This window comes from Elephas maximus, chromosome 12 (assembly GCF_024166365.1).
Source record: "Elephas maximus indicus isolate mEleMax1 chromosome 12, mEleMax1 primary haplotype, whole genome shotgun sequence".
NCBI lineage: Eukaryota > Metazoa > Chordata > Mammalia > Proboscidea > Elephantidae > Elephas > Elephas maximus.
Genome location: NC_064830.1, coordinates 31,418,011 through 31,429,867, shown reverse-complemented (window position 1 = coordinate 31,429,867; position 11,857 = coordinate 31,418,011).

The window sequence follows — 11,857 nt, the reverse complement described above, 5'->3', positions numbered from 1 at the left end:
CAAATGTTGTTGAGTTCTATTGGCCAGAATTTTGTTGATGATTTTTGCATCTAAGTTCATGAGTGATATAGGTCTATAGCTTTCTTTTTTTGTGATGTCTTTACCTGGTTTTGGTATCAGGGATATGCTGTTTTCATTGAAAGCGTTTAGCAGTATCCCATCCTTTTCTATGTCTGAAATACCTTTAGTAGTAGTGCTGTTAATTCGTCTCTGAAAGTTTGGTAGAGCTCTGCAGTGAAGCCAGCCAGACCAGGGCTTTTTTATGTTGGGAGTTTTTGATTACCTTTTCAATCTCTTCTTTTGTTATGGGTCTGTTTAGTTGTTCTACCTCTGTTTGTGCTAGTTTAGGCAGGCAGTGTGTTTCTAGAAATTCATCCATTTCTTCTAAGTTTTCAAATTTGTCAGAGTACAATTTCTCATACTAATTTGATACGATTCTTTTTTTAAGATAATTTTTATTGTGCTTTAAGCAAAAGTTTACAAATCAAGTCAGTCTGTCACATATAAGCTTATATACACCTTACTACATACTCCCATTTACTCTCCCCCTATTTTTTTTAATGAGTCAGCCCACTCCCTCCTTCCAGTCTCTCCTTTCGTGACCATTTTGCCAGTTTCTAACCCTCTCTACCCTCCCATCTCCCCTCCAGACAGGAGATGCCAACACAGTCTCAAGTGTCCACCTGATATAAGTAGCTCACTCTTCATCAGCATCTCTCTCCAACCCATTGTCCAGTCCCTTCCATGTCTGATGAGTGGTCTTCAGGAATGTTTCCTATCCTGGGCCAACAGAAGGTTTGGGGACCATGACCGCCAGGATTCTTCTAGTCTCAGTCAGACCATTAAGTCTGGTCTTTTTATGAGAATTTGGGGTCTGCATCCCACTGTTCTCCCGCTTCCTCAGGAGTTCTCTGTTGTGCTCCCTGTCAGGGCAGTCATCGGTTGTGGCCAGGCACCATCTAGTTCTTCTGGTCTCAGGATGATGTAAGTCTCTAGCTCACGTGGCCCTTTCTGTCTCGGGCTTATAGTTATCGTGTGACCTTGGTGTTCTTCATTCTCCTTTGATCCAGGTGGGTTGAGACCAATTGATGCATCTTAGATGGCCGCTTGTTAGCATTTAAGACCCCAGACGCCACACTTCAAAGTGGGATGCAGAATGTTTTCATAATAGAATTATTTTGCCAATTGACTTAGAAGTCCCCTTAAGCCATAGTCCCCAAACCCCCGCTCTTGCTCCGCTGACCTTTGGAGCATTCAGTTTATCCCGGAAACTTCTTTGCTTTTGGTCCAGTCCAGTTGAGCTGACCTTCCCTGTATTGAGTATTGTCCTTCACTTCACCTAAAGTAGTTCTTATCTACTAACTAATCAGTAAGTAGCCCTCTCCCACCCTCCCTCCCTCCCCCCTCTCGTAACCACAAAAGAATGTGTTCCTCTCAGTTTATACTATTTCTCAAGAACTTATAATAGTGGTCTTATACAGTATTTGTCCTTTTGCATCTGACTAATTTCACTCAGGATAATGCCTTCCAGGTTCTTCCATGTTAAGAAATGTTTCACAGATTCGTCACTGTTCTTTACCGATGCGTAGTATTCCATTGTGTGAATGTACCATAACTTATTTAACCATTCATCTATTGATGGACGCCTTGGTTGCTTCCAGCTCTTTCTATTGTAAACAGTGCTGCAATAAACACGGGTGTGCATATATCTGTTCATATAAAGGCTCTTATTTCTCTAGGGTATATTCCGAGGAGTGGGATTTCTGGGTTGTATGGTAGTTCTATTTCTAGCTTTTTAAGAAAACACCAGATAGATTTCCAAAGTGGTTGTACCATTTTACATTCCCACCAGCAGTGTTTAAGAGTTCCAATCTCTCCACAGCCTCTCCAACATTTATTATTTTGTGTTTTTTGGATTAATGTCAGCCTTGTTTTTGTTGGAGTAAGATGGAATCTCATCGTAGTTTTAATTTGCATTTCTCTAATGGCTAATGATCAAGAGCATTTTCTCCTGTGTCTGCTAGCTGCCTGAATATCTTCTTTGGTGAAGTGTGTGTTCATATCTTTTGCCCACTTTTTGATGGGGTTGTTTGTCTTTTTGTGGTTGAGTTTTAACAGAGTCATATAGATTTTAGAGATCAGGCGCTGGTCAGAGATGTCATAGCTGAAAATTTTTTCCCAATCTGTAGGTGGTCTTTTTACTCTTTTGGTGAAGTCTTTAGATGAGCATAGGTGTTTGATTTTTAGGAGCTCCCGGTTATCTGGTTTCTCTTTGCCATTTTTAGTAATGTTTTGTATTCTGTTTATGCCTTGTATTAGGGCTCCTAACGTTGTCCCTATTTTTCTTCCGTGATCTCTATCATTTTAGTCTTTATGTTTAGGTCTTTGATCCACTTGGAGTTAGTTTTTGTGTATGGTGTGAGGTATGGGTCCTGTTTCATTTTTTTACAAATGGATATCCAGTTATGCCAGCACCGTTTGTTAAAAAGACTATCTTTTCCCCAGCTAACTGACACTGGGCCTTTGTCAAATATCAGCTGCTCATATGTGGATGGATTTATATCTGGGTTCTCAATTCTGTTCCATTGGTCTATGTGCCTGTTGTTGTACCACTACCAAGCTGTTTTGACTACTGTGGCTGTATAATATGTTCTAAAATCAGGTAGAGTGAGGCCTCCCACTTTCTTCTTCTTTGTCAGTAATGCTTTACTTATCCAGGGCTTCTTTCCCTTCCATATGAAGTTGGTGATTTGTTTCTCCATCACTTTAAAAAATGTCATTGGAATTTGGATCGGAATTGCATTGTATGTATAGATGGCTTTTGGTAGAATAGACATTTTTACTGTGTTAAGTCTTCCTATCCATGAGCAAGGTATGTTTTTCCACTTATGTAGGTCGCTTTTAGTTTCTTGCACTAGTACTTTGTAGTTTTCCTTGTATAGGTCTTTTACATCTTTGGTAAGATTTATTCCTAAGTATTTTATCTTCTTGGGGGCTACTGTGAATGGTATTAACTTGGTGATTTCCTCTTCGGTGTTCTTTTTGTTGATGTAGAGGAAACCAAGTGATTTTCGTATGTTTATCTTGTAACCTGAGACTCTGCCGAACTCTTCTATTAGTTTCAGTAGTTTTCTGGAGGATTCCTTAGGGTTTTCTGTGTATAAGATCATGTTATCTGCAAATAGAGATAATTTTACTTCTTCCTTGCCAATCCGGATGCCTTTATTTCTTTGTCTAGCCTAATTGCTCTGGCTAGGACCTCTAGCACAATGTTGAATAAGAGCGGTGATAAAGGGCATCCTTGTCTGGTTCCTGTTCTCAAGGGAAATGCTTTCAGGCTCTCTCCATTTAGAATGATGCTGGCTGTTGGCTTTGTATAGATGCCCTTTATTATGTTGAGGAATTTTCCTTCAATTCCTATTTTGCTGAGAGTTTTTATCATGAATGGGTGTTGGACTTTCTCAAATGCCTTTTCTGCATCAATTGATAAGATCATGTGGTTTTTGTCTTTTGTTTTATTTATATGGTGGATTACATTAATGGTTTTTGTAATATTAAACCAACCTTGCATACCTGGTATAAATCCCACTTGGTTGTGGTGGATTATTTTTTTGATATGTTGTTGAATTCTATTGGCTAGAATTTTGTTGAGGATTTTTGCATCTATGTTCATGAGGCATATATGTCTGTAATTTTCTTTTTTGTGGTGTCTTTACCTGGTTTTGGTATCAGGAATTTACCTGGTTTTGGTATCAGGGATATGGTGGCTTCATAGAATGAGTTAGGTAGTATTCCGTCATTTTCTATGCTTTGAAATACCTTTAGTAGTAGTGGTGTTAACTCTTCTCTGAAAGTTTGGTAGAACTCTGCAGTGAAGCTGTCCGGGCCAGGGCTTTTTTTTGTTGGGAGTTTTTTGATGACCTTTTCAATCTCTTTTTTTGTTATGGGTCTATTTAGTTGTTCTATTTCTGATTCTGTTAGTTTAGGTAGGTAGTGTTTTTCTAGGAATTCATCCATTTCTTCTAGGTTTGCAAATTTGATAGAGTACAATTTTTCGTAATAATCTGACATGATTCTTTTAATTTCAGTTGGGTCTGTTGTGATATAGTCCATCTCGTCTCTTGTTCGGGTTATTTGTTTCCTTTCCTGTATTTCTTTAGTCAGTAGGGTTTATCAATTTTGTTAATTTTTTCAAAGAACCAGCTTTTGGCTTTGTTAATTCTTTCAATTGTTTTTCTGTTGTCTAATTCATTTAGTTCAGCTCTAATTTTTATTATTTGTTTTCTTCTGGTGCCTGATGGATTCTTTTGTTCCTCGCTTTCTATTTGTTCAAGTTGTAGGGACAGTTCTCTGATTTTGGCTCTTTCTTCTTTTTGTATGTGTGCATTTATCGATATAAATTGGCCTCTGAGCACTGCTTTTGCTGTGTCCCAGAGGTTTTGATAGGAAGTGTTTTCATTCTCGTTGCATTCTATGAATTTCTTTATTGCCTCCTTGATGTCTTCTATAACCCAGTCTTTTTTGAGCAGGGTATTGTTCAGTTTCCAAGTGTTTGATTTCTTTTCCCTGCTTTTTCTGTTGTTGATTTCTACTTTTATGGCCTTATGGTCAGAGAAGCTGCTTTGTAATATTTCGATGTTTTGGATTCTGCTAAGCCTTGCTTCGTGACCTAATGTGTGGTCTATTCTAGAGAATGTTCCATGTGCACTAGAAACATTCTCTAGTTTACTTGGCTGCTGTTGGGTGGAGTGTTCTGTATATGTCTATATACTATATTCTCTAGTATACTTGGCTGCTGTTGGGTGGAGTGTTCTGTATATGTCTATGAGGTCAAGTTGGTTAATTGTGGCATTTAGATCTTCCGTGTCTTTATTGAGCCTCTTTCTGGATGTCCTGTCCTTCGCCGAAAGTGGTGTGTTTAAGTTTCCTACTATAATTGTGGAGCTGTCTATCTCAATTTTCAATGCCATCAGAGTTTGTTTTATGTATCTTTCAGCCCTGTCATTGGGTGCATAAATACTTAATATGGTTATATCCTCCTGGTATATTGTCCCTTTAATCGTTATATAGTGTCCTTCCTTGTCCTTTGTGGTGGACTTAACTTTAAAGTCTATTTTGTAGGAAATTAATACTGCCACTCCTGCTCTTTTTTGATTGTTGTTTGCTTGATATATTTTTTCCATCCTTTGAGTTTTAGTTTGTTTATGTCTCTAAGCGTAAGGTGTGTCTCTTGTAGGCAACATATGGACAGATCACGTTTTTTTAACCCACTCTGCCACTGTCTCTTTATTGGTGCATTTTAGTCCATTTACATTCAGCATAATTATGCATAGGCATGAATTTAGTGCTGTCGTTTTGATGTCTTTTTTGGTGTGTTTTTGACAGTTTCTTTTTCCCACTTAATTTTTTGTGCTGAGTAGCTTATGTTTTGTCTTTTCGTCTTATTCATTTTTGTTGATTTTGTTTCTGCTGAGTCTCTACTTTTTTTTTGTATTTTATTTTGATGTGCAGGATAGTTAGCCTCCTTTGTGGTTACCTTAATATTTACCCCTGTTTTTCTAAGTTTAAATCTAACTTTTGTTTCTTTATATCTCCTTGTCTTCCTCTTCATATGAAAGATCTATGACTACATTTCTTAGTCCCTCTTTATTTTAATGTTGTCTTCTTGTACGTAATAACATCGCTGTTTCCCTGTTTTGAGAATTTTTTTATCTTGATTTGTTTTTGTGATTTCCCTATCTGGATTGACATCTGATTGCTCTGCCCAGTGTTCTAGTCTTGGGTTGATAAGTGATATTATTGATTTTCTAACCAAAGAACTCCCCTTAGTATTTCTTGTAATTCTGGTTTGGTTTTTATGAATTCCCTAAACTTCTGTTTATCTGGAAATATCCTAATTTCACCTTCATATTTGAGAGACAGTTTGCTGCGTATATGATTCTTGGCTGGCAATTTTTCCCCTTCAATGCTTTATATAAGTCATCCCATTCCCTTCTTGCCTGGATGGTTTCTGCGGAGTAGTCCAAGCTTATTCTTATTGATTCTCCTTTGTAGGTGACTTTTCGTTTATCCCTAGCTGAAATCTCTCTCTTTACCTTTGGTTTTGGCAAATTTGATTATAATATGTCTTGGTGACTTTCTTTTAAAATCTACCTTATGTGGAGTTCAATGAGCATCTTGGGTAGATATCTTCCTATCTTTCACAATATTAGAGAAGTTTTCTACCAACAAATCTTCAACAATTCTCTCTGTATTTTCTATTATCCCTCCCTGTTCTGGTACTCCAATCACTCGAAGGTTATTTCTCTTGATTGAGTCCCACATGATTCTTAAGGTTTCTTCATTTTTTTAAATTGTTTTATCTGATTTTTCTTCAAATATATTGGTGCCAAGTAATTTATCTTCAAGCTCACCAATTCTGCCTTCCACTTGCTCAATTCTGCTCCTCTGCTTTCTAAAGAGTTGTCTAATTCTGTAATTTTTATTGTTAATCTTCTGAATTTCTGATTGCCATCTGTCTATGGATTTTTCCAGCTTATTAAATTTTTCATTATGTTCTTGAAGAACCTTTTTAATTTCTTCAGCTGCTTTATCTGTGTGTTCCTTGGCTTGTTCTGGATATCGCCTGATCTCATTCCTGATGTCTTGAAGGGTTCTGTATATTAATCTTTTGTATTCTGCATCCGGTAATTCTAGGAAGACAGTTTCATCTAGAAGATCCCTTGAGTCTTTGTTCTAAGAGCTTGTTGAAGCGATCATGGTCTGTTTCTTTATGTGATTTGATGTCGACTGTTGTCTCTGAGCCATCTATAAGTTATTATATTAGTTTATTTTATATTTGCTTACTATCCCCTAGCTTCTTGCTTTGTTTTGTTTTGATATGTCCAAATGGGTTACTTGAGTGAGCTAGCTTGATTATTTTCACCTTTGAAGCTCTGATGTCCTGTCACTAGATGGCTAAAGCTATTATCATGTGTACCCGCTTAGGAGTCCATTCCCTTTTCTTATATGGATTCAGCTCAGGTGCCCAGGTAGCTGGTCATCAAGTGTGTGGTACAGGCTCTGTCCTAAGTCTTAGAGGGGCAAGAGCAATTGGTGTAGGTACTGGTATCTGGTTGCAGCAGGCAGTCACACTCTGAAAAAGGCAGGGAATTGAGAACCATCCCCCAGATATCTGTGAGGAAAGTGCATCCCTATTCCCTACAGCATACAAGTGGTTGGGTTCTGCAGACACACCATGGACCCCCAGTGCTTTTGGTTGTAAGTACTGAGAGGTACCAGTTATCCTTGGACCCCTGATGTGGGTGGCTGGGTGACCTGAATGGATCCACTGGTCCTTATGCCTCTGATGTGGGTAGATGAGGACCCTATTTAATAGGCAAAACGGTGTCAAATATCAAACACCCACCTCTCCACTGAACAGCTGAAACAGTTGCAGTCTGCCGACAAGGGCCTATTCTCCTAAAATAGGCCCACACAGGTCCAAGCAGGGAGGAAAGGTATTCAAGGTGCACGGACTGCTTATGCCAGGACAGAAGCTGCTTTCTGTCCAGAACTCCCCAGGTTAGCGGAGCTGGCAAATTATCTTTTCCCCCAGTTTCAAATTTATTCCTTCTCCAAGGCTGGGAGAATGGTTCCCAGTGCACAACAAGGCCTATCTCAGAACCACGGAAATCAACAGCCTCTGAAGCTGGCTTGGGAGTGGGGGATGTGGTAAAATATATTCAAGTACTTGGCTTTTGCCAAGAGAACCATTCTCCTCTAGTTCCAGACGTGTGAGTAGGCTGTATGGGTGGCTGCTTCTCCCTGAGGAAACCGAGGCCAAACACTACTATCAGTCTGCTGCAGCCACTCCCAGAAATGGTACCTGAGGGATCCCAGCAATTCAGGTCCAGTAACTCTGTCTCTCCCTCCCCCTGCCACTCAGTCCATTTTCTTACTCTGCCTTTGATATTCAGGGCTCCTAGCTTGTCATAAATATAATTGTTTTACTTGTTTTTTTCTGGTCTTTGTTGTAAGAGGGATCACCTGAAGCTCTTCTACCATCTTGGCCCTGCCTCGAGCGTTGGAATTTTTAAAAGCTTCCTGGCAAGGGATGCAAAACACTGTAAAATAAGAGTACAAGATTCAGGGGACCTTCAGCCCATTCACAGAAGCAGAGCTAGGGATCTCCATGCAGGAATGGGAAGGGAGTAAGGAGATGCATACATCACAGCCCAGAATCTTAAAACTGAAATAGACAACATTAGAGAACCTGGGTATCTTAGGTTCCTAGTGCTGCTCTAACAGAAATACCACAAGTGGATGGTTTCAAAGAGCTGAAATTTATTTTCTAATAGTTCTGAAGGCTAAAAGTGCATGAATGAAGGTCTTGGCCATGTTGATTCCTTCCTTGTGGATAACCAGGGTGTTCCTTGGTTCCTTGGCTTGTGGAAGATCTTCATTGTCCTCCCAGTGTGTGCCTGCCTCTGTGTCTCATCTGCTCTTTTTATAACTGAGAAATGATTAGGTTTAGGACACACCCTGCACTGAAGTGGCCTTATTAACATAACAAAGAAAATCCTATTCACGAAAGGAATCATATCCACAGGTATAGGAGTGTCATGGATTGAATTGTGTCCACCCAAAAATGTGTGCATCAATTTGGCTGGGCCATAATTTCCAGCATTGTGTGGTTGTCCTCCATTTTGTGATTGTAATTTTACATTAAAAAGGGTTAGGGTGGGATTGTAACATCACACTTACCCAGGTCACATCCCTTATCCAATGTAAAAGGAGTTTCCTGGGGTGTGGCTTGTACCACCTTTTATCTCTCAAGAGATAAAAAGGAAAGGGAAGGGAGCAGAGGGGGGGACCTCATACTACCAAGAAAGAAGCACCAGGAGCAGAGCACGTCCTTTAGACCCAGGGTTCCTGTGCAGAGAAGCTCTTAGTTAAGGGGAAGATTGATGAGAAAGACCTTCCTCCAAACCAACAGAGAGAGAAAGCCTTCCCCTGGAGCTGACACCCTGAATTTGAACTTTTAGCCAACTTTACTGTGAGAAAATAAACTTCTCTTTGTTAAAGCCATCTACTTGTGGTATTTCTGTTATAGCAGTACTAGATGACTAAGGCAAGGAGTTAGGATTCCAACACATATTCAACATGTATTTTGGAGGGATACAGTTCAATCCATAAAACAAGGGACTATGTAGGAACACACAGTGGGGTTGGGACTGACAGGGCAGAATTTGGGAGCACTCTCTTTCCCCTCAAGTTGCCCTGGTGGTACATTGGTTAAGTGCTCAGCTACTAATTGAAATGTGGGCAGTTCGAACCCACCAGCCACTCCCCAGGAGAAAGATGTGGCAGTATGCTTCCATAAAGATTATAGCCTTGGAAACTCTATGGGGCAGTTCTATTCTGTCCTGTAGGGTCACTATGAGTCAGAATCAATTCAATGGCAATGGGTTTTGGGTTCTTTCCCCTCATTCCTGAATACTTATGTGCTCTTCTCCAAAACTTAATGTGTGCTTTAAAAATCTTGCTTTGTTCCAATCTTCTAATTCCCTTTTAGACCCAACCCATGAGTTACAGGCCTAGAAACATTTAGAAACCATAGGACTAGCTGCATTATTTTCACCTTTAAGGAGTCTTACATGAAAGACAGTCCATTATAACAGCAGCGATCAACTTCTTTATTAGCAGCTATGCTTTTTTTTTTTTTTTTTTTAATATTTAAAGCCAGAAAGAAGCTGGTAGCAATTCTTCTTTGTGGATATTTTCTTTCTTGAAAGAGTAGGAAATGGAGTTGTGGAGGTGGGAAGAAAAATGTGGCTTAATTTAACCTGCTTACCAAACCTTAACAGTACTTGCCTGCTTGTAAAGTACAAAACTGGGTTGTAGGTGATAGAACTTTTCTTGTAGGCTGTTTCTGGTGAAAGCAGCTTAAGTCCAAGGACTGGAGCTCTGGAAAAGACTATCATTGTCTCTCCTTCCTGGAGAGGCTAGATTGGGAGAAAAGGAATGGGCTCGTCACTCTTCAATGGTACATCAAACTCAGACTCAGTAACAACATAACAATGATTCCAACTTTGAAGGTCTTTGCAGACTTAAAATAATTTTCCATTAGTGCTACGAGGCACTGTTTAGAAAGGACAGAACTCTAAACTCTGAAACAGAAATCTAAGTATTATATCTTACTCCCACCACTTTCTAGGTGCATAAGCTTGAGACTTGGGTTCTTCTCATCTGAAAAGTAGAGATAATGATACTGGTGGCAGCACTGGTGGTGCAAATGATAAAGTGCTTAGCTACTAACCAGAAGGTTGATGGTTCAAATCTACCCAGAGGTGCCTTTGAAGTAAGACCTGGCAATGTGCTTCCAAAAGGTCACAGCCATGAAAACCCTATGCAGCTCTACTTTGAGACACACGGAGTCACCATGATTCTGAATTGACTCAATGGCAAGTGGTGCACTATTGGGATATTGCAAAACCTTATAAATTGTACAGAGCTATAGAAATGTAAAGAACCAATGGACTGAGAAATAAAAACATACTTGGTGTAATGGATTTAGAAAGCAGGTAAAGAGAACATATATACAGGAAATTTTCTGAAGTTAAATAGATGGCAGCATCTACCGTTTAATGCTTTTCTTCAAACTGTTGCAGATAAACTGTATGAATGAACACTAAGCGCCATATATTCAGCATCGTGTTGACCTGGTCGACCCAGAGATTAAATAAGACAGTGTCTCTTCTCTAGGAGTTTCACAGATAGTAAAAGGTATGTATCAGAATTATAATAATCTTTGTATTTATTGAGAACCCTGGCGGATCTATTCTATCACCTCTATTTTTTATTTTAATGCTGATGAAATTGAGGCTTAGAAGGTCACATGGCTACTGTGTGATTTAATTATCAAACACCCAAAGCAAAACATGAGATGTGCAATATAAAGAGGGTCAAACAAGTATCAGTATCAAGGGAGCATACAGAGGTTTAAATGAATTCTATCAAGGTAGGTCATGGAAGAGATGACTTTTGAGCTGAACCATGAAAAAGGGGTAATATTGAAAAAGGAGTCCATGGAAGAGGGTAACTTTCAGAGAACAGCACAAGCAAAAGTACAGAGACTGGGGAATATCTGAATTGTACCACAGAATTGTTATGTGAGCTCACAAATGCTACACTTTCTGATATTTATAACACAGTTCTTACTTACTTGTTTAAAGAAGAATCTTGAAAACAAATATCAAGCACTTTGGTGGCATTTTCAGTTCTTCTAAGTGCTCTATGTCAGAGCCATCACATTCAATTGTACAGGTTGTCTCCTACACAAGCAGTGCTCTACTGAGAGGGCAAGGGGTTGCTGAGATGTGGCCTGCACTCTGCTTTCCAAGCCATGCAGGAGAAAAAGCCTTTTTCTAATTTATTCGAAGGTGTCATCTAGGCTATGGGTGGTTCTGTCGGTCAGAGAAAATGAGGAATCCATAGCATTTAAAATGATTTGTTCTTCTCAGATTCTAAGTGTCAACCGATGTCCGAAGATTGGCCCTTTTTGGAGAACCCAAGAAAAAGATAACAGTCTACTGTAAACCAGACGATTGTTTGGTTTTGTGTGGACACAGCCTTAGTGTATTAATTTTTTTTATTATTATTATTTCCTTTTCACTTGGGCACAATAAAATGTTAGTACAAGAAAGACATGCCCAAAGACACCAGATTTGTAGGAAGTTTATTTTTTCTACCTGTATTGCAGATATAATGATCAGAAGTCTTAGATTATAGGAACTGGAAAGGATCTCAGACATAAAAGAGTCCAAAATGCTCATTTTACAGATAGGCTTAGTGAGACCCATTCAGTCTTTCACAC